General features: G+C 37.4%; 1 long non-coding RNA gene across 2 annotated transcripts in view; it reads left to right on the plus strand.

The window, feature by feature from the left end:
* The window catches only part of LOC120888322 (uncharacterized), an 88,408-nt gene extending 64,530 nt beyond the window's left edge, over positions 1 to 23,878 (plus strand). For both annotated transcript variants that reach the window (XR_005731860.2, XR_005731861.2), the window contains 2 exons: positions 21,394 to 21,509; positions 23,339 to 23,878. This is a non-coding gene — a long non-coding RNA (uncharacterized LOC120888322). The remainder of the gene's footprint in view (positions 1 to 21,393; positions 21,510 to 23,338) is intronic.
* The last annotated feature ends 1,031 nt before the right edge of the window (positions 23,879 to 24,909 follow it).

The raw sequence follows: 24,909 nt of genomic DNA on the forward strand, positions 1-24,909 counted from the left end.
GAATATTTTCCTTCCTTACCTCTCTCCCCCACTGGTATAATGTATTGTCAATAACTTAAATGATAGTTTTAGTTCTAAATTTCAGCAGAATTTCAATACTAGGAAATATAAAATGCATTAAAAATCTTAATGTAATCTCTGGCATATAAAGGTACAGACGAAATATCTGTTGAATAAACAATAACTTCTATATATTTGGTAAGTTACCTTTTGGGGTCAAGTTGCCATTAAATGTATTTTTAAACTATGCTCAAATAAGCTCAAATTTTAAAACTTTGAAATCATAGAAATTGGGATCAAAACTATTCAGTACAAAAAGTAACTAAAGAAGAAAATTGGTCCCATATTTTAAAATAAACAAAAAAAAATATTCTAATTGTTCTCCTATGGTCACTTGGTCATTCAGGATCCCAAAAATGTGTTATTAAAAGAAGATACCTCATTCATTGCAGCCTTGTGATTGTTGAGGCAGGAGTCTGAAAACAACCTAAATATTCATCAATAAAGGACAGCTTTTGAATAAATCCTGGTACATGTAGGCAATGAAATACTACCTAGTTCTTTAAAAGAATAAAGCAGATCTCTCTCTCTCTCTCTCTCTCTCTCTCTCTCTCTCTCTCTCTCTCTCTCTCTCCCTCCCTCTCTCTCTCCCTCCCTCCCTCCCTCCCTCCCTCCCTCCCTCCTCCCTCCCTCCCTCCCTCCCTCCCTCCCTCCCTCCCTCTCTCCCTCCCTCCCCTCCTCTCTCCCTCCCTCCTCTCCCCTATTGTGGAAGAACCAAGACAGCCTGCTGATTTTGAAAAGCATAGCTGAGCTAAACCAGGAGCAGAGAAGGCCCCTATATGGGGCCTCAAGTCCATGTGTAAGACTGGAACTGCACACAGTCCAGGTGACTCTTGAGACCCCTTGGGATAGTACCAGTCTGGAGGCTCAGGAGCCCTCTGTCAACAAGAGCTGAACAGAGACAGTGTTTCCCTTGGCACTGAAAGGCTTTTCTGGTTCTTCAGTTGCACACAGATGAAGCTGCTTCCATTTAGGGGCCACATTTGTGATAAGTAAGACTTTAAGGCCTACCTAGTCTAAAGAAGGAACACCTGCCATTTGCTACCATAGGGATGAACCAGGAGGACATTATGCTACATGAAATAAACCAGACACAGAAACTCAAAAATATGGGATTCCACTTATATTAAGTATGTAGTCAGAGAGGAGAAGGGTAGGTGCCTAGGGCTGATGGGTGGGAGAAACAGAGAGCTGCAAGTCAACATGGATAAATTTTTGATTACACAAGACTAAGAAGCTCTAGAGATGATATCCAACATTGTGCCTCAGTTAACAATATTTTGTTGTTAAAAGATGGTTAAGAGGGTAGATCTCATGTTAAATGTTCTTACCACAATAAAACAAAAACTAGAAATAATTTTTTGTAAAGATGAAGGAACTAAACACTCCATGTGTCAGTCTTCTGCTCAGTCATTGCTGAATGACACATGGGTCCCTAGTGCTGAGTCTCTCTGGCCTTGTTTTGGTTCACTTTTTAAATCTTTGCTTTGTCAAGTACATTGCCTTAATGCAAGTCAGCTTCACTTTGGGCAGACCTCCACAATAAATTTTCTCATTTGTGTAAAGTAAATAAAGCATACATGTCCACATCTCTACTTACCTATGCACAGAATATCTGGAGGGACACTCAAGAAATTGGGAATACAAATTTCTTTTGCCAAGAAGGACAGAAGACCTGGAGAACAAGAGTCAAAGGGACACTATTTACTGTAACATTTGGATATTAGTTAAATTTTTATTATGTTTATGCATTATTTTAAAACACTATTTTAAAATGCACATAAAATCTAATGTTTTAACAAAATTTAAGATTTCACATTTTATATTTTATATTTTTAAAATTTTCAATTTATAGACTGAATACCTACTTGCATCCCACTAATAATAACTTATTTTACCTCTTCCCCAATCTCACTCTTAAGGACTCTGAATTTTTAGATATCTTTGAAAAGTTGGTTAAAAACTAAAGCCTTCTTCCCAGTGGAATACATAGATTATATATATATATATATATATATATATATATATATATATATATATATATATATATATATACACATACATATATATATATATATACACATACATATATATATATATAAACCCACAAAGTCCATAAACTCTAGATTTAAATCTGTCATACTGTGACGATATCTGTATGGAGGATTCTTATCCCCCCGCCCCCCCAAAAAAAGTTTATCTTGATCCTATTCATGAAGATCAAACCTATGAACCCAATATATGAGACATTCTTCAATCTAACCAGTCAAAACTCTTGAGAAATTCAATGTCATGAAACAAAGCATAACAAAAATACAAATCCCAAGAGAATAAGAGTCACAACAACTAACGGCAAAGTGACCCTTGCTTGACTCATGAGCAATTAGGAAAATCTGAATGTGAATTCCATAAGAGAGAGCATTGTTTTGGAGGTGTTGCTTATTCCCTGAATGTGATCATGCCTATGAAACAACTGAGGGGAGAAGCCTCAAGATAACTGTCCCTTACTTGTACAGTTCAAAAATTATACCCAGAGATAATACAAATGAATTGTTAAGACATTAACAATTGGTGGAGCTGTGTAAAGAATCTATGGAAACCTATTATACTATTTTTATATTTTCTTTTTCTGTAAGTTTGAAATTTTTCCTTATAAAAATTAGAAGGAAAACTTCCCTTCAGCCTCTTAAAATTCTTACACAGCATCCACCACTAAATTTCCCCTTTCTTCTCTCATTCTTGGGGCTTTCCATCTCCCCCCTTTATTACTAAAATGGATTGACAGTAATGTTTAAGAAGTCTAGCACTTGGTTCATTTCTTTTAAAATACTGTGAAGCATAGACAATGTCTCAACCTGAGCAGTTGCTTCTTTAGACTTTCTCTCTCTTGGCTGCACTGTGAACCTGGTGAGATCAGAAACAACAGATGCTCTTACCATATTTGAAGTCCTGATGCTGAACATAGTAAGGAGAAGCAATAAACAAGGGTTGCACCCAAACTTTGGACCAGTTCACTAATTTTTAGGACTTTCTGTGTTACTCCTTAGCAAGTTGAGTAACAGATGACATAAGAGAATGGGGGGAAAATAAATAAAACAAACAAACAACAACAACAAAAAAAAAAACGTTGAAACCAAACCACTACACATGAAATTCTAGGTTTGCTTCTCACACAAGTGTGGATTAAAAAGAGCCTCGCTAAATGATCGCCTTGAACCAAGAAAGAGCCTGGAAATACAAAGCACACCCAAAGCGAATCAAGTTAAGATGTTTGCACTGCCATCTGTGCATGCTGCTGGCTTTATTCGACTTCCACCTGTTAGCATTTTATTCTCTAATACTACAGTGACAGAATTTTCTGTAAGAATGGAGCTGCGAGCCTGTCACTGGCAACACAGCAACATCCTACTTTAGAGAAAATAATACTATTTTGAGCAAATTGGAAACTAAATGACAGAAAGCACTACAGATGGAATACACTGAGAACATGAGTAGAATGCTGCATTCTCCATCGCCCCACGGTCCAGAAACAGTCAACATTGAAATGCTGGCAGGGGACCAGCAAAGACTATCTATCACCCATGTGTGCAGAACAAGCCAACTGAACTGCTTTTATCTTTAGGAATAAGCTGATGTACTCTCCATTAAAACAAAAATCAGATGTATCAATCAATGGCAATTAGTGTTTCACCTTTTAAAAAATGTTTCCTCCTTACTCATGCTTGGTTTGTTTTTTTGTTTCCTGTTTTTATAATTTTTTTCTTTTTCTTTCACATTCCTTCTTTTCTCTTCGGAGATATATCTACACAGGAAACAAATGGCCCTCACCCTACAAAATTCTATGAAATAAAGCTATTCTATTTATAATAAGGTTTAGGAGTGCCAAAGCAGCCTGTTTTTTGAAGTCATAATAATCAGTAGAAACAATTAAATTTAAATAAAGATATTTCTAAAAGTACCACTAATGGCAGAAGTAAGTCTGATAACATTTTTTTTTTCTAGAGTGAAAGAACCCAGGGCTAACGTTCTAGTGCCTACATTTAGGAAATTGCTTATGCTCTCTTTTTTAAACCAGGCATTCTGGGGCTAGGGCTGCAGCTCAGTGGCAAAGTGCCTACCTAGCATGCATGAGGCACTGGGTTCAATTCTCAGCACCACATAAAAATAAACAAATAAAATAAAGGCATTCTGTCCATCTACAACTACAAAAAAAATTTTTTTTTAAAGACCAGGCATTCCCTTTTTCCTATTCTCCTCATTTTTGTTAGTCTAAGAAAAGATCAAAGTAAAATGAAAGAAGAAAGAAGAGCTTATTAAAAAAAGAAGAAGAAGACAAAGAAGACCATTAATTTCAAAACATTGCTTACACAAGAGTTTGACCCATTGAAATCAACTGAAATTTATATTTACCTATACAGTAATAAGTCTACCTCAAGCTTCCTCTTGATATACTATGTGTAATTCCCCCAAACTAACATATGCCTTATTATATAATTACTTCAAACTACTCAATGGAACCCACTTCCTCCTCCTCTCTCAATCTTCCTATCAATTGTTCCAGATATTCAGATTTACATATCTAGCTTCATGCTAATACTAGAACTCTTGACCTGTCCAGAGGAAGGATAGTGGCATTCTTTTCACTGCTTAAGTAGCTTTATCCTCCATTTCTTTCTCACTTGAGAGCCCAGTGAAATCCAAGATTTAAAAAAACAATAAATGAGAACATTTGTAGCTGGGGAAACGGCAAAGCTTACTGATGCAAGATGGGTTGGGAACAAGAAGAAATAACTGGTAATGTCAAATGTGTTTCTACTTACCCTAGTTCTTTTTCATCCTCATGTCATTTCTGCATCTTTCTTCTTCTTTACCCTCTTCTCTCCCTTTCCGTCTCTTCCACACCTATGCTGGTATCAGTGACTCCCAAAGGTACCCAAATTTGAAAAATCATTTATATCTCCTAAAGTCAAGATTATGTGCTCCCCTCTTTTCATTCTTTTGTCAGGTAGTGGCCAACAAGATTTGATCCAAATTAGTATACAGTGATCCACTTAACTATGTGCTCTGATATTTATTGAGAAGTGCACTGTACTAAATGCACAGCAAGTGAAAAGGACACTGTCTTTATTTTTGCCTACAAGAAGCTTATATCCCATCAAAGGAAAACAAATATGCAAACAACCAAAACTCACATAAGGGCAAATCCAAGAGATAGAAACACAGAGGGAAAAGCAATCAAATACCAATAAGGATATGATTTCACAAATGCCTACCAAGAGATTATACGACAGAAAAATGTCATTCTTGGAAACACTTTAAAAGAACAGAGTGCAAAATCAAGAAGACTTAATGTCATGCAAAGAAATCTTCAACCATAAAAAGCATCTTCCCATCCAATTTTTTGCAATGGGTGGGGAATTGCATGGCTTGTATGCTTACTTTTTTTCTCAAAAGGAACTAAATAGATAAAAGACCACAGTGACTATTGTGTTTCTGCCTGTGATGACTCTCATTTGGGAATAGCACTTATTTTGTCTTTTCCACAAGATGCTACAAATGAAGCCGTGCAAATTGACTAGAATTGTACAGACAAGCTAAGCATCCAGGCTATACAACATAAAAGGGGATGGCAGCAGATATCTGGCTGAGAAGTTAGCCTTCCTCACTTCTTTTTATTATCCATGGAATTAATCATGTTCAAGGAAACTGGCCTTCTCCACTGAACATTTTCCTAGGGTTGGAGAATCATGACACTTGGAAATGACAATACCATCAGGAGACATAGAAGGAGAAAAGCAACAATCAGAAGCAACATCTGACACCTCTGAGGCCGAACTATAAATAACAACTTTTCCCCATGTCCTTGTCACCTTTTCCCAAAGTTAGATTCCTGGCCCGAGGGCTGAACTCCACTCCCACGTGCTCCACACACAGCAACATTCCCTAATGTAGTAAGGTAGTGCAAAGTTGATAACCAGCAGAGATTTGAGAGTCAGAAACCTCAGTGCTCCATTCCTGCTTTCCATTTTCCAGTTTCCTGAATCTCTGAGCCTGAGCTTCTTCATCTAAAAACTGGAACAAAGATAGAGATGATAATAACTAGCAATAATAAAACAGGCACTGTGCAAAGTATTTTATATGCATTACTCATTTAATCTTCAGGAAAAAACTTTAAGACAATTAATAATAATTACTACTACTACTATTATTATTATTATTATTAAAGTATATTCTTCCTTTACAGATGAGGAAATTGCAACTCAGAGAGGAATTAATTAACTCACCCAAAGTCTAACTTGAGTGCCTGAACTCTTGACCCTTTATATGACTATAATAACACCTGCCTACACAAGTATTTAAAGAGTTAAGATTAATGTATAAGGACACACAACTAATGTTATTGTCATTACTTTTGAAAACATCAAAAGCAATACTGTTTTTTTGTTATCTTTCTCTTTCCCCTGGTGCTGAGAGTTTTGAGGTATAATAAACACAAGTCATCAACCCATTTACTGGTAAATCTAAACCAATGCCTTGAGACATTTTTAGGTACCAAATAACAAAACCTACATACCTTTCAGATGTTTCTTCTGCTGCTGATGAATGAGGACTCAAAAGATCAGGAAATTCAGTACTACTTAAAAATGGTGGTATCCCATGCATGTGTCTTAAAAGCTCAGAAGGACAAAATATAAGGGATACTATTCTTATATGTTTTATTACAATTCTTAAGTTAAAATTACATATGATATGCTAACTTGTGACTATGCAGACTTCACTTCGATTCCATTCTTATCTTTTAATTCATTTTTCATTACAATAAAAAATGATACATGTTTAAACCTCTGACATGCTAAGATGCCAATCAGATTAAATACAATAGCAAACATTTGGCACACACCTGGAAACTTTCCTTTAAAAAAACAAAATTATTATTGTATTTCATCACTTCCTTCCTTATTGCCAACTAATGTCCCCATGTCTGAAAGGGTCATTCTCGAGCTGCACATCTATTTATAATAGTGTGTTCACTGTCTTCCTTCCTCTGGCACATTGTCTGTGACCTTGACCATTTCAGGATGGATAAAAGAGTGCCATCAACATATGTTTATGGAGCTCTATACATCTCGTAAGAGATCTCATATTATTAAAAGCAATAAAGAGTGACAAGGACAGTTCTATACTATAATACTGTCAAGAGAAAAATGTCACCCCTACCATAAAGTACCCAGAGGCATAATTAAGGAGTGACAAAGGAATAATTTCCTGGTCACAGTAATGAGAGAGCTAGGGTAAAATGCTGGCAGCAACAGGAGATTCCTCTACTCCAACATGCCTGAGTGGAGCCTCCGTCCATACCCAGGTGTCCAGGTAAGAGTCAGGATCCCTTGTCCACAATGTGGAGCACCAAGGGATGCCCAGGTATAATAATTCAGAAAGAGGTGCCAGCAAGAATTTCTGTGCACCAATGAGATATTTGGAAGTTTCTGACTTTTCCTAACAGCATCAATATGAAAACTAAAATAGTGAATCCTCTTGGGCACCAAATAAGAACATTAAAGGAACTTAAACATCACAGTTCCTGAATACTCCCTACTCACACACACAGGTCCATACAGTCTCCACAGAGCTATAAATATATCCCGCCTGAAGGTCTCCTTCCTGTTCACATGCTTCTCCATAAAATTTGGTATTATCTCTTCTCTTTTATCCTAAGTTTTATCTTTGTGATTCCTGTCTGTCAAGGACACAAGGTTAGATAAGTGGGGTTCCAGATCCTGCTCGGTTAACTGTCCCCCTGAAAAAAGTCTTCTTTCCCAGTATCCAAAAAAGAAAGAATCCCTACCACTGACACAATAAGGTCATGTGCTGCCTTAAGGCCCACTCTGTAAAATGAGTTCAGTGGTCCCTAACCATCCTTCCAGCTCAAGCCTTTCATAATTCTAGGATGAATGTTGGTGAGAAGAGTCTCAGGTGAGAAGAGCCTCAGGAGCAGCCCTCAAAGTTTCTGTCCCATTAGGGTCCCCTCACAGAGGTGGGACCCAGCCCAGGCAGCTGAAAAACCTGGGGCTGAGAGGCTGACATTGGCCCTTTTAGTGTGCACAGTGACTTCAAAAATATAGCAGCTTATCTCATGTGATCTTCCTCATCTTGCAGAAAAATTGTATCTTCTTCAGTTTTACTATCAGTGTCATTCACCTGTGAGCACCAGACACCTATGCCAGCCCCTTCACTTGGTAGCTGTGTGACCTCTCTGGGCCCCAATTTCCTCACATGTAAGAGGAGGTTAGTAATGATATCCATTGCCACTGCAGGGATTAAATTGGCTAATGTATGGAAGGAGCTTAGAATAGTTCCTAGAAAATAATAAACAAGAGGCATTGCTAACTATTTTCTGTATTATTATTACTGTTAATAGCAGCATTCCAAGTTCAGGTCCTCACTGTATGTCTATGCTGGGAGACAGATAGCCCAGCCCAGTGTCAGCACTCTGGAACTCCTGGAAGGTTTTCATTTGGAGACACTTTATGTTGAAAATGTCCTTGCCACTTCTAGAGCATTAATAACCACAAAATGTGACCAAGAATTTCACAAGCATGCCATTGATTTGATTTCATGAATTTAATTCATGATTGAAATAGGCAAGGTCAGAAACCATGGGATAAGGGAAACAGCAGCACCACACCACTAATCCCAAATTTCTTCCAACTTTTCTTTAAAGTGTACTTTTTAGCATTTTAGAGTCTGATACAGTCCCTGTATTTGGTGAATTAGTTCTTCTCTGATAACATTCCTATTTTGAATAACGCCAGTTTATAGGTTGAAGCACACAATAATAGTAAATGACAGAAAAATAACAGTTTTAAATAATTTCCAAATCCAAACCCCTTCCCTCATCAAGGTCTTGCGCTGTGTGGCAGGTAGGCTGGCACAGCATTTACCTCTTCTGCCCTCTGCATCTAGTAGCATTCAAAGATGGTGGCTTTGAAATGATATTTTACCTAAAGTTGAAAATTGATAATAGATCCCATCATTTAAATTCTTTTTTTCCACCCAATGTTTGGAACCTTTATGTGCTCTAAAATGATGATATGATCTGATCAAAAGGTATTATTTGTGGGATCCTATAATTTCAACAAATATATTGAACTAATTTATCCTTGTTCCCCTTAAATCTGGAGGTACATCCTGACAAAGTAAATAGGATCAGAATCACTGAAAACCCACTTCATATTTTTCAAGGAGGATGAAATGTGTTCAGAGACAAGTAACTGAAAAATCAGAATAAATAATTTAATATAACATTTAATAAATAATTTAGTAATTTAACGTACAATTTTCTTTAAAATGGAATATATCCTTACTTTGGCAAGTCTGGAGTAGAATAATCTGAAGATGACACCTTTCTGGCAAAGCTTGGCCCAGAGGCGCTCAATTCTCACCCAGTCTTGCTCACTGGAGGGACCCAGACTTGTGCAGGTGGGTAAGAATAAAAGATTGTGTCCTACCCATTACCTCAAATAGGCTCACCTGAAACCCAGAATATTAGACAATCACTTCTTCATTCAAGTTCAAGTGATGTAATCCATCCCCTACACTGACGCAATCCATCCTGGACAATATCCAAAGTGTGCAAGGAATTAAGAAGGACATCGCTAGACAAGGAACCTCATTCCCAGATAATAACTATGGGAGTGGGACTCAATCCCAGATCACGTTCATCCCTCGGTAGTCAGTGAGTGATTCCTCATCCAATTTCTTCCATCCATTCTCTCTCCCCATCTCATGGTTCCTCCCTTCCTGCATTGCACTCTGGTATCCTAGCCACTAGAATGGATTTTCATTTATACTCATTATCTGCTCTGTATTGTTCTAACACTTAGAGAGGGAAGATTCAGATGTCTGTGGATGAGGTGGTTAGGGAAGAATCATTCATGATGATCTGGTCTCTGGGAAAGACCACCTTAAATGGCAAAGGTCATCTCTTGCTAGTATAATTTTCCTAGTTACTTAAGCTAACAGAAGGCAGGCAGCATCCTTTCCAGCTCTAAGTTGTATTTCAAAAAGTTGCCTTTGATTTCCATGCAACCCTAGAAAAAGCAGCTGCCCAACCCTCTCTATCCCACTAATTAGACTTATTTTATTCTTTACACTTAACATTAGATAAAATTCCTTTTAACTTCTTTACATACTAATGGTCAGTCACCTTCCCTGGCACCTTCCTCTCCCACACCTGCTAACCACAGTGGAGTGTTTTAGGATATTCACTGCTTTCCATCCAGTTCCTATAAAGGTACCTTGCGCAAGTAGGAAGTTCCAGGCCTGCATTTCTGATTGTTAATTGGTTTGTCTCATGGACACCTCAATTACAACTTGAACAAGATTAATTCTGAAATTAAGGTCCCAGAGAACCCACTCTTACAGTCTTCTATTCCCCCCAGCTAGAAAAAGTCAGTCATCCTTGAATTAACTTCTCCCTCTACTTCACAGACTCTTATCCCCCTTCACCACCTTCCCCTTGCCTCTCCCATGCCCATCTCACCTCCCCACCTCTGACTGGCTTCCGACTCCAGCCAATGTCTGCCCCTCCATCATCCCACTTATCATCTGTGAATACTCTCATTCTGTGAAGCCTTTTCCTCACCCCCCACTTTCAGTTGATAGCTTTGATCTCTCTGTTTCACACCATTGTGTGTCTCTTTTAGGTCCTTTTAGGGTTTCACGCTTTTTTTGAGATCTATTAAAAAATATGGGCCCAAGAAAACCCACATGCACTACATCTTTCACATAAAATGTCAGTACTGTTATTTCAAACACTTTGTTGTAACATGCATCATGTTTGTTGTGTTATACCTATTTATTTACATACTTGCCTTCCTTACCAGATTTGCATCATGTTACAACCTGTTTTTAAACCTCTTGGTGTCTAGCACTGTGATGAGTATTCACAAGATACTAAAAACTGTCCACTGACTGAGTGTCCAGTGTGATATTCAGGTGCCAGGGTCATGCAGCACCTTCCAAACATCAGCCATTTGATAACACTCTCACAAGTTTTAACACTTCTCCTACAACCCATCTTACACAAATTAACATTCGTGTAGACTGTTTATAAAATCTTCACTAAAGATTCCTCCCATCCTTGAACACATGACCCATTAACCTCCTCAAAATATGGGACGTTGATGAATCTTCCCCTTGAATCCTGCCCTGTTCTATCACCTGCTTTGATAATAAAATGTAGCAGGAGTGATGCTTTGTGACTTCCAGGTTTAGGTTTTAAGAGACTTGGCGGGTTTTGGATCCAGCCATGATGTAAAAATGCCCAAGCCAGACTCCCCAATGAGAATAGACCCTTAGGAGCAAAGCAGGCTCAGCCAGTCACAGCCATTCTGGCCACCCCTGCTAGGTAACAGACATACCCGTATCTTCATCTATTCCCACTATTGTAACAGAAAATCTGAGACTGGGTAATTTATAGACAACAGAATGCTCACAATTTAGAGACTAAGAAGTCTAGGATCAAGGTGCTATCAGATTCAGTGTCAGTGAGGGCTTGACCTGCTCCATAGATGGCATCTTCTTGCTGTGTCCACACATGACAGAAGGGTAGCTCTCTTTTATAAGGTCACTAATACCATTCCCAATGGCAGAGCTCTCATGACTTCATCATGCCCTAGAACTGTCATCTCCGGTATCAACATATGAATTTGGAGGGGAAAACAACCTTCAAACAAAAACAACAAGTAGAGTTATCATGGAACTTCCAGCCCAGCCAAGCTCCCAAGCCACAGGAATGACCCCCACAAACATGACATAGAAAAGAAGAATTTACTTGCTGAGCCCAGCCACCACACAGAATCCTAATAAGTCACTGCTTTTTAAACCACTATGATTTAGGAACTAATACACAACAATAGATGAATGATATGCTACTTTCCTTTAAATTGACTTTTTTTTAATTGAAGTATATGTCAAAATAAATGTTTTGTCACTTCCATAAATAGAAAAATAATATCACTTGCCATAAAACTAAAACAATGAAAGAAGAAACAAAGCCATGTTATTCACTTCTAGCCAAATAGTGCTATCTACATATGCAAGGAAGGTCTCCAACTATAAGAGGGATATTAAAGATATATACACCAGAACTAAACTGCAACTTGCTCCTAGACATAAAGTTGAAATAAAATGGAATGAAGATAACATGCACTCTGAAATTTGATATTAATTAATACTATTTATCATTAAAGATCATTATCTTGTATAATAATACAAGTGGTAAACATCTATGTTAAAAATCATGAGGGTGTCACTCAAAACAACCAACATTTGGAAGATGCCATGTTTACCTAACACTAAACACTGATATGGGCAGACAACAGGTGTAGGACCTTCTGTTGTCACAAGCACAATGCTAAACAGAAAGTGATTTGAATAAAAGATCAAACAAAATGAAATCCTGTACAAGTGCTTATTTTCTAGCAGAGAAGACAGAAATGTAAATAAATTATTATTATACATTAACCATGGCAAATGTAACTCTACCAATATTAAAATATAAAGTCTTAGACCCAGGTACCAAATCCCTGACATTTTAAGCAAAAGTGGGAAGATACATCGACACAATGTCTAGATTACCTGAATATTCTTTTTACTTTGCAATTTTGGAATCGCCACTTTGGCCTCCCGGTTCCTCTATGGCTTTCTCCCCTAGGTATATGAAAATTCTCTTAAATTTTCTGATGACCAAACTCCCCTAAAGATTCCTACCATATTTTAAGCTCTTTGAAGCTAGAGACATATCGTGTAACTTCCTGCCTCTTATTATCAATAAACATCTGTTAAATTTTTTTTAAAAATCAACCTTCTAGAGCTTCTGCAGGAAGTTTTCCTGCCATCTAGCACTGATTTTAAAATGTGTTTTTCATTGCTCAGACTATGAACACTGAAAGTGTATTTAACCTGAAATGTGTACATAATAAAATATTTGTACCAAGTTCTTCCAGCAGTGTGTTCTATGTGTACATTCATGAATGTCTGTCTGGAATGGCATTTTATGTCTATGCCTCTTTAGATCCATGTTGAATATTATAAATGTGTGGAGACTGCTTATTGACATACGACATAAAGCAGCCATTGCCACATGATTTACTCATGGGGCCTCTGAACCTCTCCCAGGCTTGAAAGTGCTGCTGTTGACATTTACTCTTTTCTCAATGTTTCTTCTTTTATCCTCTTCCTTCAACATAGCAATTTTGTTTCTCTCTGGAACTTAAATTCAGTGAAAAATATAGACCTCTTAAAATGTTAATACTTTCAATCAGAAGTTCTTAAAAAAAATTTTTTTTAGCTAGGCTGTGAACTGAATGAGCTGAAGCCTCCTCTGTTCAAAGTTCTTGAAGGTTTGACATTTAAATTTATTCTAAAATAGTTTTTGCATGAAAAGCCAAGAAAGAGAGGATTGTGGTTTGTACCTTGGCGTGGATTTTTATACGAGTGGGACAGAAACAGAGTGGCGGTATTGAAGCTGTCTGCAGGATTTACTGGCACTGATTAGGGCAGGAGTGGCCCAGATTCCAAACAAGCCCATAATTCATATGACTAATTCTAGCTTTTGCCTAACTCTCCACCCTGCCCCCCACCCCTGCACACAATCAGCATATATGGAAATGTTAATAAAGCCATCATCTCACCCTTGGAAACGACTGATTTTTCTCATTCCCAGGCCAGGGCATTTCCCCAGTGGAAGGAGGCCTTGTGGGCAAGAGATTGCAAAGTGCAGCAAATGCAACTGAGAGCTCCTGCAGAACTTTCTGTGAGGGGATGGAATTGAACATCTTTCATTCCAAGATGTTTTCTAGAAGGCATGCTTCTGGGGCCCAAGAGCATCCATGTATTGCTCCAAAAATAGTTTGTATATACATATTCAAATACTCTAAAACTTAATTTTTCTAAATATTTTAACTTTTAAACTTTAATTTTTAAGGAACGTTTAAGTGTCATCTACATATACTCCCCCAAGTCCTATATTACTACATGAAACACCCCTTTCCTTCATCTACACCTCTGAACCTGTATAACATCTCCATTATAATTACAAGTTTGAACTGAGTAGCCATGAAATGACAAATAGTCTATGGAGACTTCATACAAACTCTGTAGGTATAGATTAAAGCAACTTCCCCCTGGAACATAAAGTTTATCTTGTATAAAGTAGCAGATTTTGAGAAGAATGCATCTTGAACAGTGTAACTGCCAGATGCACACCAACGCCCCGCCTCCAGTGGCCCCCACATGATAAGCGCAATGACAGCCCTTGGAATAGCAGGGAAAGCTGTTTCCAGGCTAAGTTCTCACACCATTCAACTTACAGTTTTCTTCCAAAAACTAACAAGGCAGTTGTTAGTGTCTCTGTATGTGCGTGTGTGTGCATATATGTGTGTGTGTGTGTGAGTGTGTGAGTGTGTGTGCGTGTGTGTGTGTGTGTGTTTTCTATGTTCCAGGTAGAAAATTCTGAAATCACATCCTATATGGTCCCTGAGATGTCAACACAAGCAACTGAAGAAGGCAGATTGGATATGAAGAGGGTTAGACCAGAAATTCTGGAATGACTTCTTTTAGTTCAAAAACTCTCTGGCTAGGGACAACAGAATGAGCACAAAACTCTGCTTCTTCCTAAATCTGAAGAACAAAAAGAAAGATTGGTGTGGTACCTTAAAGGTAAAGGAAGGAAGCACAGATGGAGCACAGTCCCTCAAAGGCTTTAGTGCTTACTCGGCAAATGGGCTAATGAGGCCATCTGTACACTGCACACACCTGCCCTCCATCTGGTAAAGGCACTCCATGCACCTGAATGAGCTGAGCGCTTGCACAATTATCCCATAGGCTAAGAGTTTCAATGAAGGCAAGAGTGAGAGAGAGAAAAAATGAATCTCAGAGTCTTTGAAAGGAAAAATACCTTTCCCTGTTTCTTTGAGATAACTGGTTACAGTGTGGAAGGACCCAGAAATAGTTTGTGTTCAATCTCCTGCTCATCACTTATCAGTGTGCAACCCTCTGTTTGAAGCCAAACCAGTCTGACCTGAGGTTTCTATAATCTGCAGGATGGACATAAAGGCAATGCTTACTTTACCAAAACCAAGTGTTAAGATCAAGAACAAACCTTGGAAGAGCCTATGTCTGTGTGTGGCTGGGTGGGAGGCAGAGGGCTGGCCTTTCATGCAGCTCAAAGAATGGCAGACTGTATCTTCATCTGCCAAATGTTCTAACTGCCAGTTAAGCCACACTGAGTGAATGCCTATGTTCCCACCATGAATGTGCCTCTGTGCCTATATATCCAGTATCCTTCCTGTAGACACGAATGAAAATTCCACACTCTTAAATAAGACTAACCCCGCCACTTCTGCATTGGAGTCCACCCCTCCTCACCTACCTAAAGGTTTTGCCTTAGCCATTGTCCTTTTGCTCTTTCATCACTGTTATTATCCTCTACTGGATCACAGCATATGAATGTACCATTATCATTTCTCCCATTTTAAAAAAGTAAAACTCTCCTAGTTCCATGTCCTACTCTAACTACCACCTAATTTCTCTTCCTTTTGGAGTAAAACTTCACTCGCATATGGCATCTACTCTGCCTCTAGTCCCGCTCCTCTCATTCCTGCTGGAATCCATCCCAGACAACTTTCACCCTCATTATCTCATTGCAGTTGTTCTTGTTGAAAGTGCCAATGATCTAAATGTTGCTATATCCTATAGACAGTTATAAGGCTTTCCCTCACTCACCCTGTCAGCAACCCCTGGCAGACTCCATCACTCCCTTTTTCTTAAAATACTTGATACACTTAGTGTCTGAGACATCACTCTGCAAAGAACCCTAGAATGGTGTACTATCTTGCTCTGAATCAAAGGGAAAGTCTTAGAACAGCTTTGATCCTCTTCTGAGAATGCTCTTCCTTCAGATAACCAAAGAACTCATCTCCTCAATTCTGTCAGCTCAAATATTACCTTTTTTTTTTTTTAACCAGGAGGTTAAACTCAGGGGCACTCAACCACTGAGCCACACCCTCAGCTCTATTTATTTTTATTTTTAATATTTATTTTTTAGTTGTAGGTGGACACACAATATCTTTATTTCATTTTTATGTGATGCTGAGAATTGAACCCAGTGCCTCACATGTGTTAGGTGAGCACTCCACCACTGAGCCACAATCCCAGCCCTATTTATTTTTATTTGAGACAGAGTCTCACTTAATTTGCTTAGGGCCTCACTTCATTGCTGAGGCTGGCTTTAAACTTGTGATCCTCCTGCTTTAGCTTCCCAAGCCACTGGGATTACAGGCATGCGCAACTGCATCTGGCCTGTGAGTCTTTTTATAAAATCCACTGTGGGGAGTTTTAGAAAGTAACTGCCTCTTTAACTTCCTATCTCCCTCAGCAGAAGCTTTGTATTATACATTATGCGATCATAGGCTCACTTATTTTATATAAGCTGGTTTGTCCACTGCCATGTCCTTGGCACCTACAATGTACCAATGGCATCTGGTACATAGCAAAGAGATACAGGTATTTATGAAGTAAGAGGAAATCTTAAACCTTGAAAATTGAACAAAGGTTGTACACATAAAAAGCCTCCAATGTTCCTCCAATGTTTACTTCAGAGAGGGAGAAGTTGTCAAAATGCAAGGGGACAGTACAAGGGACATTGTGTACATCTTATTTACATTAGACTGGAAAGACCTCTCCTTGTCCAAGGATGAGACAGGATGAAATCAACATGATACCTCCAAAAAGACTCTACAAAACTAAAGAAACTTCTGAATAACTTCTGTTAGATATCCTAAACAGATGTATATGGAAATACAATCACTATGAAATAAGATGAAAGAAATCCAAGAATGAGTAGATTAAGAGGAAAGGAGAAAAAAAAACACTGAGTGACTGGAATAAGAAAAAAATGCAAGGAAACTCAAAATGTCACACCAGAATTAAAGTACTCCATGGAAGCAGTAAAGACCATAATTAGCTCTGCAGAAAATCAATTGTGATATAGATGAAACTTGAGTATCTCTTCTAAAATGTAGCATAAAGGTGAAAAAATGCATAAACAAGACTAAAAGAAATTTTCCAATAGATTAACAATATTAGTATCTTCAGTGATTTTTTTCTCTTGTTCTCATATATTTTTTTCTCTATGTACTTGTAAAATCATAATAAGTGGGGAAAAGGAAAGTTAAAACTTTAAATACACACCTTAAGCTGGGTGTTCATATTCTCCAGATACCTCTTTCTCTCTGTCCATCAGTCCCCAAACTGTTGTCCCCCTGTAGTCCAGTAATGCTATTCCTCCCCTAAGTACATATCTAACTAATTCAGAAATTCCCAAGGACTCTTTTTTCTTCTTTTTTATTAAAGCTTCAAGGTTATACACAGTAGTTGGGTTCATCCTGACAAACTCAAACATGAATGGAAATCTATTTCAGTTCCACAAGACTCATTTCATTAGAAATTATTGAAAGATTTGGCCTTTTTAATATGACTAGATTTAAGGAAGCCCTCACAACTTTGGGTAAAATTAGGAGCACTGAGAAACAAGCATGAAACCAAGGACACTATTTTCTTCATATTTCTATACTTCACACAGTGATGAAACACAAATGTTTTTGTCTAAATGACTGTTAATATGGAAAGTGATAATTTCCACTTAAAAGTTTGCGCTTCAAGTAAGGGATAAGAAAATGTTCTTAGGTTGCTAAGCCTATGTGAACATTGAAAGTTCTGGTGGGAAATCTGCCTCACAATCCTAAGCCCTAATGCAGTGGTCTTGCCTGCTTTGGGCATGCTTCCAAGATTATAGTTAGGACTTGTAAACCTCAGTCAGCTTTGCTGGAATATATTGCTTTTTCTTTTCTTCTTTCCACAAATTTGCAAGCTTGTTTCTTCTTAAATCCTCCATGAGATGATGCATGAATGCATTTTATTTCCTCAATGGAAATATAGATGCTGTACAGCTGGAAGACTTGAAATCACCAGGTGGTACTTGGAAGCAGAAACTAAGATGCTGTTGCCGGGGTAACCACACATTCTTGCAGCAGTGAGAAGTGTTGCCATGTTTTCTATGCTCTAGGGAATATATGTTATAAAAGGGTTGGCTTAGTACATATGAATATTTACTATTTAAAAAGAATATACATTTCTTTATAAACCTGTGAAATATATTTTGATTACTCAGAGCCCATCAAATACATTTTATCTTCTCTAGGCATCAAGTCTCATCTTTCTTTGCCAATAGAATTGTAAATATCCAGTAATAACTATATTTTATGCTACACATAATATGCTGGTACATCTCATTTTACACAGTAGATTCATTTTAAATATGCAATTAGAGCTTACTGTTTAAAGGACCGTTGTGAATTCTGTAAGGAAATACATTTATAGAATGTATTCAATTCATCAGCTATGAAAATCCTCACTTTCATTTCCATGTAAATTTATATGTAAAGGATAATCTTCTGAGAGTCCCAAAGTTGCACTGGAGTTGAGAGATCTTTGGGGTGATTCGGGACTGCACTGGCAAGGAAGAAACAGTCCCACAACACCCAGAACAAAGCAAAAGGACAATGATCACAAATAGCCCTTCCTCCCTTGTTCCTTTTCCTCCTTCTTTCCTTCCTTCATTATCTATTTACTGATCTCTTTCTCTGCCCTAGGAACTATGGCAGCTGCTGAGAGAGTTTCTGTAGGAATTAGACCTAGCAGCAGAGATGCAGGTTACACAGTAGGTTCATCTTCAACTGTACTAAATTTCATTAAACTGTTTTCCAAAATGGTAGTGCCAGTGGAATTCTCCTATGAGCCATGCATTAAGATTACTTCCTGCTCTATACATCGCCACCAGCACTTGGGTTTTGGTGGACATAAAATCCTACTTTATGACAGTTTTAATTTTGCATTTCCCTGATCATAATGATCACATGGTTACTGACCATACAGCTTTTCTTTTCTATCCACTGCCTATTCAAAAATTTCACCTATTTTTCAATTGTGTTTTCTTTTTTTATTATTGATTTATACAGATTCTTTATATACTGTGTTGAAATTTTTGTATGTTTATGCTTCTTACTCATGCATCTGTTCAGTTGTTTGGGTGCCTTTTAATTACAGATATTTCTAATTTGAACGTAGTCAAGTTTATTAATCCATCTTTTATAGTTTATGTTTCTTGAGTATTATCTAAGAAATTCCTACCTATCCCAAGGTCATAAAATATTTTCTTTTAGATGTTTAAAAGCTGTGTTTTCATATTTAGATCTTCACTCTACTTACAACTGATTTTTATGTGTGGCAAAATATAAGGATATGCTTTTGCTTTTATCCCATATAAAATACCTCATTGTACCAGAATCCATTATTGAGTCACCAAACTTTTCCCCTATATTACCCGTCATGTATATCAAGTTTTCATACATTATGGATCTTTTTCCTAACTTCTTTTCTGCTCCATCAGCATATATCTCTGCCTTTGCCATTTCTACCCTGCCTCAATTACTACAACTTCATAATAAGTCATAATTTTTACCCTGCACAAAAGTTGACTCAAAATGGATCAAAGACCTAGTTAGACCAGGAAATTATGCAGAAGAAAACACAGGGTCAACACTCTACCATATAGGCACAGATGGCAACATCCTCACTGTGATACCTAAAGCTCAGGAAATAATGCCAATTTAATAAATGATATGACATCAAATTAAAAAGCTTCTGTACAACAAAATAAACAATTAAGAATGTGAAGACAGAACCTGCATGATGGAAGAAAATCTTTGCTAACCATTCTTCTGACAGATAATTAATATCTAGAATATATAAAGAACTCAAAAAAACTTTTAACAGAAAAATGAATAACCAAATTAATAAATGGGCAAATAAACTAAAAGATGCTTCTCAAAAGCAGAAATACAAATATTCAACAAATATATGGAAAAAAATGGTAAACATCATTAGGGAAACAAAAATCAAAACTACACTGAGATTTCATCTCACTCCAGTCAGAATGGCAGGCATCAAGAACACAAACAAGCTCTTAGTTTTTTTTTGTTGTTTGTTTGTTTTTTGCCATTGTGGTAAATGTACTTGATTCAGTTCTTTACAATGTTTTTTCACAAGACTTTAATGATCAAGAAATTCCTGGCCAAGAAACAAAAACATTCCCATTCTCCAATGAATTTGAATGAAAACTGGTAATAAAATCAGGTACAACTCCAAGAGGAGACATTAGAGGAGAATCAAGCTGGGTCTATAAGGAATTATACATGAAATGGCACACATATTTATTCTGTTCAAAGTTATGATCATCTTGTCACATCAAGATGAAAATGTCACCACTATCTGGACAGTTGAGAATATTTAACTGAGAATATAATATTTCCTTAGCCATGAAGATACTATAGTACTCATTTGGGTTGGTTCAATAATAAATTTGTGAAACTTTAAAAAAAACATACAAATAATAATAAATGCTGGAGAGAATGTGGAGAAAAAGGAACTTTACACTGTTGATGAAATTATAAATTAATAAAACCTCTATGGAAATCAGTGTGGAGGTTCCTCAAAAGACTAGGGATGGAATCACTATGACCCAGGTATACCACTCCTCAGTATTTATCCTGAAAAATTAAAGTCTTACTACAGTGATACATGCACACCCTTTTTATAACAGCAAAATCCCAAACAATGGAACCAGACTAAGGTGTCCATCAACAGATGAATGGATAAAGAAAATGCAGTCTATCTACACAATGGAGTTTTATTCAGCCATTTAAAAAAAATATGTCACTTGAAAAAAAAATGGTTGTAAGTTGAGAACATTATGTTAGGCAAAATAAGGCAAACTTAGAAGATCAAAGGTCATATGTGACATCTGGAGAGGAAAAAAGGAAAGAAAGGTGAGGGTTGGCTCATAAATCCAAATATATATTCAAGTAAAAAGCTATACTTGTCCTTCAAATTATATTTATTTTTGGTCCTTCATTTTTCTAAGTAAAATTTACAATAGGCTTGTTGAACTGTCACTATCATCATGAGTATTTTATACGATAGATTATGCATCTGGATTTTATACACAAATGTTAAACAGAAAACATAAAATATTTCCAACTGGGAGCTTGTCTAGTAAGTTGTCTACACAAATAAATTCTAAAAATGTCATATTTTCAAATCATATCAACAATGATTGCTATATGACTTTGGTTGATTATGAACATGGGCAGACTTTGAGTCTTCCCTTGAAGAGAGTTGACCATCTCCCTGTGCTTTGTACAATTCTAGCATCAGCAACCAATGGCTAATAATTCTTCACCCTCCTGATCAGTGTCAACAGTTGGCAGCAGCTTCTGAAGTTCCTAAAGACACATGAGGAAGCCCTACCACTGGATAACTGGCTGGTGAGATGCAAAAATGTTCAGCCTCATCTACACTGCTTGCCTAACACCTCCAAGCTGCCAGCCCCTCAGAGTCAACAATAGCCACACTTCTCTGATGGAATTTAAATTAGTCTTTGTTTATCTTCAGGAACTTTAAGGCTGTCACTGCCTCAACAGCAAATGTAACACTCTTGCAGAGCTATGATATTATATACATTTTTGCATTCCTCTCACATGCTTACTACATAACAACAATCAAAAGTAGCTTTTTTAGGGCTGGGGATGTGGCTCAAGCAGTAGTGTGCTTGCCTGGCATGCGTGCGGCCCGGGTTTGATCCTCAGCACCACATACAAACAAAGATGTTGTGTCCGCAGATAACTATAAAATAAATATTAAAAAAAAAACTTTAAAAAAAAGCAGCTTTTTTAAAATTACAATAATTTCAATCCAAAAAAAGCTATTTCTGTCTTTTTCAAATTCTAAACATGAACTTTGAGCATACTTTATGTGTCAAGCATTGTACAAGTTACTTTGCATACATTATTTGAGATGATTCTTATGCAATATGGCAAAGTAGACAACGTAACACCAAACTTGGAGGTGATGAGAACAAAGACCAGGGAAGTTTTGTAGATTTCCTAAGGAAGGTGTACAACCATCAGGAAGTGGTAGAGTGAAGAAGATTCAAGCCTAGATCTTTTCAGATTCCAAAGTCCTTGCTCCATCTATAATACCATGTGGATGACTATGTACAAATTGCCTTTGTCCATACAGTGAAAAATTCAGTCATTTATTTGAAATGTATTAAATGCCTGTGATATTCCAGGTGCTAGATATTGTTTGGGGGGAGACTGGGGGATACCAGGGATTGAACTCAGGGGCACTCAGTCACTGAGCCACATCCTCAGCCCTATTTTGTATTTTATTTAGAGACAGGGTCTCACTGAATTGCTTAGCACCTCACTTTTGCTGAGGCTAGCTTTGAACTCATGATTCTTATGCCTCAGCCTCCCAAGCCTAGATATTCTTAAAATAAGCTTGAAATTAAACTGAGTGTCAACATCCACTGGGGGAAAAATAAAATGTTTTTAGAAAAAGTTAAAACATCAGATTAACTGGGGCTCATGAGAAGTAAAACCAGAAATTCAAGGTTCTCTGACTACTTTGAAAGGTTGCATATATGCTAACTACCCCAAGTTTTGCCCAAGGATTGTTAATTCTATATCTGTGTGTATGTGTGTATGTGTGCCTGTCTAGTCAAGCTGAAATCATTCCAAAAGAGGCTCTAAGTTAGTTGAGACAAATTCACAGGTAGATAATAATACAGCTAATTTCCTAAGTTAGGCCATACCACTATGCTACACATAATTGAGCAAAAGATATTTTAAGATTTTAGCCATGGTTAACCCCATGGAAAATGTAGGAACATCTCTCTTTATTTTATTCAACAAAGGATGAAAAATCCAGTTCTCTTCCAATTATATCCTTTGGGTAGAACAACATATGAATTTCTGAGCTTTAATTTTCCAATTTGTAAAAACAAAAAGTTTTAACAGCCATCTTAAAATATTTTGATGATTAAATGTGATAATACATTTGAAAAAGTGTTTTAGAAACTAATGTGTTAAGTGTGTGTTTCTAGAGATATGCTTACGCCATAAGTAAAATGAGAAACAGGGTTCCTACCCATTTCAGAATGGAGAAGACTCAGGGCAGGAGATGGGAATCAAAATGAAAGTTTTCTAAATGAAAAGGGATAAAAATAGAACAGTAGAATCGATCACTTCAGTGTCCCTAGGAATGAAAGCACGTGTGTTTAAGACAAGTCCTTCTCTGTATCTTCCTACAGGTAGCATTCTTTCTGTGTGGGATGATTCCCTGACCTGCATCTTCCAAAGTTCAGGAGCACTGACACTCTAATAGAAGAACCTTGGGAGGTAATATCAAAGAATCAAGACTTTCTGCTATGCTTGGTTGAAGCCCAAACTTTATTGTGATTTTAATCTATTGCATGTCCAATGAAGAATTTAACTGTGATAATACTGAAAAGAAATATTAGATGAGAAACAAGAGAAGCCAAAACCCACAAATCTCATGAGGACACTCCTAACATGATTCTGTCAATAGACTGACTGGTGTTTAGCCAGGGCCTTTTCCAGAGCCCTCAGTCTTTCAGTTACAGCTTGCAAACCATTGGAAATAAAATGCACCATTTTAAATCATTAAGAGGGTGTAGGAAAAAAAGCAGTAATGGCTTTGCAAAAAAATATGACCTATAGCTATAAGGATCTAATATTCTGGTGTCTTTCTCCTTGATTGTAGACTTAAATAAGATTCAGCAGGACCTTAACCCTAAATTAAGTGATTGAATAAAACCTCCCATAGAAAACTGTCTTGGGCTGTCAACAAAATGCTTGGGGATTGTTTTAAGTAATAATGAGTAATAACCATGGGGTTCAATGATAAAATACTCAACAATCTCTTCACCCTATTGAGCTATTTAAGCAGACTAAGATTGAACAGAAGGAACAACATAACTTTCTAGCTGAACCATATGAAGCAAAATACAAAAGCCTCTTTTCATGGCTACCACATTCAAAGTGTGGTTTGTTTACTGAACTAAGTCCTCCATGGAGAGGTGGTGAGGCTGAAATCTAACCTGTACCCCACTCGTCAAGCCTGGTTCTAGGATGGGGCTGTGGGAACCAGGAGGGAGGTGGGCCTTCTAAGCAAAGTCCACGTGAGCCTGAAGGGCTGCAAGAGCACCAGGCTGACTGTCACCAAACTTGTATACTCTAGTGGGTTAGACCTGGCTAGCTCAGGGGTGACTTTCTAAATCACTCAAAGAAAATCACAATGTTCTCAGTCCCTCTAAAGAAAGCCCTTCACACTGTTAAACTACAAATGCTTGACAATCTACACACAGATTATAGTCCATCTCATGCTGATCAGTAGCACCAAGGGTCTCCATCTCCCATCATGAATAATGAAGAAATTGTTATAGAGCAAGGTCCAGTCCCAGTTTGGATTCAGTGGCATTCGCACATCCCCATACTTTCTTCACTTTCTTCTCTTCCAGCCTTACCCCAGTTGGACTAAAACACCTACAAAACATTCCCCAAGAGTGGATTAATCCCAAAGATGTTTTTTCTTTCACTGGGTACATATTGCTTAAGCTGCCACTCATTGTTCGCAAGTTTCTGATATGGAAAAGACAAAATTGGAGATTTTTTGCTTATTTAAGCTAAGACTTATATGGTGCTAAATGCATGCCAGGAATGGATCTAAGTGCTTTCTTTTCAAGAATGGATTCATTAAACCCTCGGGAGTTATTATCCATCCTTTACAGTGGTGACACTAAAGCACACAGCTAGTCAAACACAGAGGCAGGCATCAAGCTGGGCAGTCCACAGCTAGCAT

The sequence above is a fragment of the Ictidomys tridecemlineatus genome, chromosome 6, assembly GCF_052094955.1.
Source record: "Ictidomys tridecemlineatus isolate mIctTri1 chromosome 6, mIctTri1.hap1, whole genome shotgun sequence".
In the NCBI taxonomy this organism is placed as follows: Eukaryota; Metazoa; Chordata; class Mammalia; order Rodentia; family Sciuridae; genus Ictidomys; species Ictidomys tridecemlineatus.